The 7,296-nt window shown below is 35.8% G+C and overlaps 1 long non-coding RNA gene across 1 annotated transcript; it reads right to left on the reverse strand.

Annotated features, from left to right (window-relative positions):
* Positions 1-2,142: 2,142 nt before the first annotated feature.
* LOC145604657 (uncharacterized) lies at positions 2,143-4,793 on the reverse strand. The gene is made up of 3 exons (XR_014104947.1): positions 4,715-4,793; positions 4,530-4,628; positions 2,143-2,261 (listed from the first exon to the last, which is right to left on the reverse strand). It is a non-coding gene; the product is annotated as an uncharacterized LOC145604657 (long non-coding RNA).
* Between the last annotated feature and the right edge of the window lie 2,503 nt (positions 4,794-7,296).

Here is a 7,296-nt window from a genome sequence, read left to right on the forward strand (position 1 = left end):
ATAAAAGAAAAGGAAAGTAAAAGAAAATAAAAGAAAAGAAATGGAGACATAGAAAAGGAAAAATAGGAGAAATAATATGAAATGGACTAGAAAGCAAGTTAAACACATAAGAATCCCAATCGTCAAACAAGTGATCGATCGAAATCACCGTCATCGATCCCAAACACATTACGTGTTAACAAGCATCCATCCTCGACCCATTCAACTTCCCCTAAACTATTCCTATTCTATGCAACCAAGAAAAATAAAGAGAAAAATAAGAAAGGTCTCACCGGGCTCCAAGCTTAGCAAAAATAAACGAAGCGAGTAGAAACCACCTCGAGCATTCCATATCCCAAAGCTTCTTCAAGAAACCAAGTGAGAAAAAAGAAATATAAAAGAAACTTTAAACAAAGAAAATGGTTAGTAACTTCAAAACAAAGAAAAAGAAATAGTAAATAAAAGGAAACCAAACTAAGTAAAAAGTATATACGACTATTCGAAATAAAATCTAAACTAATCAAAGAATAAAAGGAATAAAAGAAAGGAAACTAAGAAAGCAAGAAAGTCACTAAACTAACTAAAGAACTAAACTAAAATTTGAAGGATTTTGATGGAGAATGAGGAGGGATTGAGATGCGCACGAGCGAGGAGGATTTGAGAGGGAGTGCGTGAGGTACGAGATGAGGAATGAGGGAATGAATGAAAGAAGAAGGAAGAAGAAATAAAAGGGCACGGCTATAGGGGGCGTGCGGCTGCACCTGTAGCCTGTGCGCCCGCAAACGCAAGGTCTGCGCCCGCACACACCTGATGTGCGGCCGCACCTTGCTACACTTCTCCGTTCTTTCTTTTCCTATTATTTTTGATACTTACTGACCACTTGGGTGCGCACATTAATCATGATGGTGATGAGGAACACCATAGGCAGTAGCCAAAATCATTTTTAATGAGCTCAAAGTTAAAGATTCATGTGCTCACCACAAAAACTCACTAAGTATCAACTTCCTCCAACCTTTAAAACATGAAATTCCTATCTTACCTCTCTAAAATTCTTACCCCTTTTACCTCAAATTTCGATTGGAATCAAACAAAATATGATATGTGCCACGAACACCTTCCATTCACCATGCATTCTTGAAGAAATCCAATCCCGCAAAGTTCATCCTAAAAATCCAAACAAGTAGAAAAGTGAAAGAAAAGAAAAGTAATAAAAGAAACAAAAAACAAGAAAACTCAAAAATCTAGAATCTCCGGGTTGCCTCCCGGGAAGCGCTTGCTTAAGGTCCTAAGCTCGACCCTTCCTCCAAATCATGGAGGGTCAAAGAACACCACCTTTTTCAAGGTAGTAGAAAGAGCAAATTTCTCTTCAACTTCTAGCAACTTCTCGTTGTTGCACTACTACAAAAAAGGCCAAAGAGACCAGTTGAAAAAGGCCAAAGAGACTGCTTTAGAGGCGGTCTCTAGCTCAGTGGTCTCTTTGGTTAAGAGACCGCTTGTAAAGAGGCGGTCTTAAGTTGTTATACCAGAGACCTATTATCTAAGAAAAACGGTCTCTTTGGGTGGTTGATATTTTGAAATTGTAGAAGCATAATAGACCGTTTTTGAAAGAAAAGCGGTCTCTTGTATACCAAACTAAGACCGCTTTTTTTACTTAGACGGTCTCTCTTTTTGAAATAACTAAGACCACTTTCTTAGTTAGGCGGTCTCTCTTTTTTTAAAAAAAATATACAACGTTTGTGTATAGACCATGCATGTATGATAACCGGTCTCAAATGGGTATTTTTTTTTTTATAATTATTTTTTCTTTCGAATAATCAAATTTTTAAATCCTAGCTACCTGCTGCATTATATTTTTGCGCCAAATGATTCATTTTTTTTTTTTTTTTTTTTTTTATCCAACCTGTCACCAAAAATAATTCCTGTATATATATCCTGCTCAATATTATGAAATTGCACCAAAAATAATCCTTGAACCTGCTAATATATTATATACAAATAGCATTCAAAAATATATATATATATATATATAAATGTGTACTCCAAAATAGAAGGCATACATATCTACTATATATGCATCAAACTATATATATCCAACACAATACTAATATATGTACACAGTATTTGTCAAAAAAAATATATGTACACAGTAATATAGCTAATGTTGTAATCACCAATCACTAAGGTTCTTCCGGCTCCTCATGATCAAGAACATATTGAATCCATAAGTCTCTAATCTCGTCAATTTCTTCTGAAGAATATGTGCAAGGATCTTTGGGAAAAATCTACAACATATGCCATTAGTAAATGAGTAAAGAAAGATATATAATTACATAAAAGTTATGAAATAACAACAATTTAGATTACATCCATTTACAATTGAGCTAAAGAGCTACTTTGCCTACTTTCTTACTTAAATCCAGAATACAGAGCTATTAGCATATTATCAACAAACAAATTTCTCACTCCAAAATTAAAACAGCCAAAAATATTTTTTGAGCTGCAGATGGATGCTAGAAAGGAATAAGAAAACAAGGTGATTCTTTTTTTGTTGGGAAATTTGGTTGTTGATAAGTAATCTACAGAGTAACTATTAAAGGAATAAGAAAACAAGGTGATTCTTTTTTTGTAAGCCCTGCTACTTGAGAAATCTTTATCGTACAAATTTGGGAGAAGATCAGAGTCATCAGACAATGAAGGAGTGCCTCCAACTCCGAGGCTGTCAGGGGGAACAATGATTTATTTATATGTTTTTTGAAAGGGAGAAATCAAAATGAGCATGTGCTATGAAGTTTATGGAACAGAAGTATAACTTAAGTAATAGTTCTGTTTTGTCACTAACTTAAACTAGAATCAGCCAAAATGATATTTAGCTGTGTGTATTATGTAATGCTAGGATGTTCACCACCTGAACTTTGTTTTTGGTATTCATGAATAATTAGTCATGTGCATCATATTGGTGAATGAGTAGCAATTAGAGCCTAAATACTTGAACTGTTCTTTGGTCTTTGTGTTGCAGAACCTGTAATCATGCTGCATTGTGATTAAATATTTCTGACAATCTGACATTTTGTGTTTTTACATCTGAGAAGTGATTGGAAATTTTAAAACAGATGGATTCTCCACCTGTAGCGATTTTATTTGTTGTAGTTCAACACCTGCATTTTTGTTTGTAGTCAGTACTCGTAGGGTTGCTAACATTTTTACTTAATGTGATGTGATCTTGTCATGCAGCATCATAGCCTGATCCCGTGAAAGCTGAGCTGTTGCAGCGAATTTGGGCTTTTCTAAATGATAACCAAGAGTTCTGAACTCTACTCAATTATGTTTCCTTTCATCTGATTTAACTAGTTCTACTGTTCTGCAAGCTAAATTGTGAATGTATATACAGAGGATACCTCATTCAATGAGGAACTCGAGAGGGCTGCTGGACCAAGAAGGTTTTCATACGTTGAGCTTGAATCAGCCACACAAAATTTCTCTAATGATTGAATAAAGTTGGGTGAAGGAGGATTTGGAGGCGTTTACAAGGGCTATCTTATGGACTTGGATATGCTGATCGCGGTGAAAAAGTCTCTAGGGGCGGTAGACAGGGGAAAAAAGAGTATACTGCCGAGGTTGAAATTATGAGCAGGCTAAGGTGTAGGAACCTGGTGCAGCTTATAGGTTGAAAAAGGCCAAAATTAAAGGTGAATTCCTACTTGTTTATGGCAGGAACACTACATCAAGGAAAGGGACTAATCAGATCTGTGCTAAGGCTCTTTTAGCTCAAATTGTGTTAATAGTATTCGCTCGTGTTGAAGAGGATTCTATGTTTGTTAGTAGTTTTAAGACGATTGTAGTTTCTGAGTTGCTTGAATTTACTGATAGGAATTTGAGTGAAGGGAATTCTGCTCAATTGGTTCAAAATGTAATTAATGAGGTTATGGATTGTAATGGAGAGGTTGAAGATTTTAAGCAACATAGTGAAAACTCCCAGAATGGAGATGTCAATGTGGATGGGAATGAGGATAAGAATGATGGTGATGATTCAAGGGAGAAACCGGAGGAAAATAATGAAGCAGGGGCAAAAGAGGAGGAGAATACTGAACCAGGGGCGAAAATGGAGGAAAATAGTGATGAGGGGAAACCAGTACTGAAAAGTGAAGGACTGGGAGGATCAGGGGAAAGGGAGAGTTTGTTTGTTGTTGCTGTTGTTGAATTTATTATTTTGGTAGTTTATGAAGTTTTCATGCCTAGTTCAATACCTAGTGCAACTTATTGTAATTGAATATTTAGCAATATCAATGGGGAAGGATTTCCTACACTTTAGGTGTGCCTATACTCACTACAATCACAGGCCATCAATAAAGCAAGCAATTCAAGTTCTCAACTTTGAGACTATCATGCCTAGTGAAATTTTAATTGATGAACACAGTCCAATCATCAAGATGGGAGTAATCTGCAATACCAAAGGAAATGCAAGAGGGGGGGGGGGGGGGGGCAGACAAAGGGGTTAACATATGCATGCATAAATAAAATATCAACTTAAATGACATGTATGTTGAAAATACCTGCTCAGAAATCCATAATACTCTGTTCTGTATAATGTCCAGCATATAGCGACATACAAAGTAACCACAGTGCTTTGTGTATGCAGATTGTAGAGGACACTGATACAAAAAAAATAACCATTAACACAGTTTTGGATCTGATTTTACACTGCTAGGTATGAAATATGCTAAAAATAATGACTTACACGTGGTTGCTTCCACCCTATTTTTGGATTCTTTTTTATTTTCTTGATATCTTTTCGATGCTTCATGCTGAATTTAACTATTCCCCTACAAAATCATTTCAAGATGGCACGGTTGCATTAATTTAGATTAGACAATAAAAAAAACACAAGATGTTAACCACGTGAATATTTTAGTAGTACATACTCATTGAGGATTTTTTGTGCAAATGAGTTGATTTCGTTTTCTACTCCAAGTGGATCTAACCAATACACCAACCCATTCCATGGACTAATCACCGCTAACGTCCAATGCAGACTAGACATATTGTAAAATAAATACATAGTAATGGGATTAGTTAAAATTTGAGGATTTAACATAACTCATCAGATCTAAAAAAAAAAAAAAAGAAACTACACTTACTTGTCATTATAAGGAGCAAAGAATAATTGATTAACATTTTTCCCCTCATTGGTTCCAAAAACATGGGCTAAGTAGTCAGATCGAACTTGCTCATCCGTTGACGGTGTCAATGGTGAAAGAACATTACAGTCACAGAACCCATACATTCCTGAGACACCTTCTTTTTGACAACGTTCTTTTAGGTGCCTTGTCCCATGAAAAGTTATATGAATATTAGTTAATGGGCCAAAAAAAACAATACTAAAATTAGAACCTATATTATATGGAAACTTACTTCATGAAGACCTTCATTTGCGATTCTCCAACCTCCCTTTAGAAACACCAATCAAGCAAGTCTTCAAAGTCAAGTGAAACATCCAACCCATTTTCGTTAAGAAACACGCTTTCCGGGATAGTTATGGAGATGGTATCACCCGTCTTTTGCATTCCCATAGCTTTTTTTCTCATAACACGCATCCAAGTAGATGTTACCTTCTCACGATCCTTGTCGGTAACAACATAGTTACGAGTGGTTGATGCTTGGGAGGATGTTGATCGTGGGGATGGTGTGGTCATATTCAACTCCTTATCTAGTTGCTTGTCCACCTTAATAATATGGTTTCACACAATAACAACACACATATAAGCTTTAGAAGAAGAAAGCTTGCACATGAATCTAAAAACCACTTAATCAAGCAAAGTAAACTACTGCGATTTAAGCTAAGTTTCGACTGATTTTGCAAATCTGTTTATGCATGCAAATTTCATACAGAATAGAGATAGTAAATCTCTAAAGTGTCCTATTGAAGATGAAAAAAATCAAACAGAATGGTAAATATACATGTTCATATAATGAATGAGCTGATGGAATTGAACCACCAATTTTAAAACTTGACTCGAAATTCTCTGCTCAAGATGATCAAGTCTCCCAGAATTTAATTAGTTCCAACAAATTAAGGTTTTAAACAAATTAATCTTCCTTGCTTTTAAAATAATTATGGTTTTTAATCAAGTTTTTCTTTATTATTGTATCTGAAATTCTTAATATCCCTTGATTGAATCTTGGCAAAGCCTATCCTTAAGGCTAATCAACAATCCAACATAATCTACAAATTAGTAACACATATATGCAATTTTATTAAATTATCAAAATGCAGAATGCAGATTACCAGAATGCAGAATGCATATTACTAGAATGCAGAATGCAGTAGCAACAGCACAGTAGAAAAAGACTGCAGAATTGATCCTTTACCTATGGGGGCAGTATCAAATGATTTGGCCAAGCTGTGAAAGCCTTCTTAGCTTGACAAACAAAGATCAATTCATCGTTGGGACATGGCAAGGGAGCAGAAGGCATTAAATCTTCTGTAATGGTTACTCGACGATGACCATTGGGCATCGACATGTTATGATTACCAAGAACTTCCGTGTTGTTTTCTATGTAAACTTTTCCGTTAGCTACAATTTGAAGCTCTTTGTCGCTTCCCTCAATTGGCAAGCGGCAATCACTCCATCCCTAAAAACAAAAGGCTCAGCCAGATGTCAAACATAATACATAACTGACTTACCTATCTTATGAATGACCAAAACTATGCTTGCTTGAGCATCTCAATTGCCCAAAACACGCCAGAAACTTCTTACCTCACTCTTTATCACCATAAAGTCACTACATAAAAACTATCAGGCAAACTTTTGGGAACATTTATACAAATCAGGTTCAGAACCTATAGTGGCAGCAAAAAAGCAAAATTTAAAATATAGATAATGTCATTTAACCTATTTTACCATACCTTACCCTTTCAGCACTTAATAGCTTTCAGAATAATATTTCTTTTATCCAGACTATGATTTTCAGCAACTTCTCGAATCTGAACTATTATTAACTATATATCAGGAAAAGAACATCATGATGCGGTGCTTCTTATATTTTAATTCAAGGAGGTATTACCTCGGGAAAATTATAGTTGATGTTGGTATTCACAACTTGACTTTGATGTGGGGGGATTGGAGTATGCTCAACTGGAATCATATGGTTCTCCTCAGGCCAAGGAACATGGTATGCCTCTGCCTCTGCCACTGCCGCTGTCTCGAGGTTCTGAAGTTGAGGATGGACCACGATTGGGCTTTTTGTGTACTGATGTTCTGTGTTCGTCGCAATTCTTTGCTCAGTATAGGCTTGTTCGTAAGATTTATCCACAGGTGA

This window comes from Chenopodium album, chromosome 22 (genome assembly GCF_948465745.1).
Source record: "Chenopodium album chromosome 22, dcCheAlbu1.1, whole genome shotgun sequence".
Lineage (NCBI taxonomy): Eukaryota > Viridiplantae > Streptophyta > Magnoliopsida > Caryophyllales > Amaranthaceae > Chenopodium > Chenopodium album.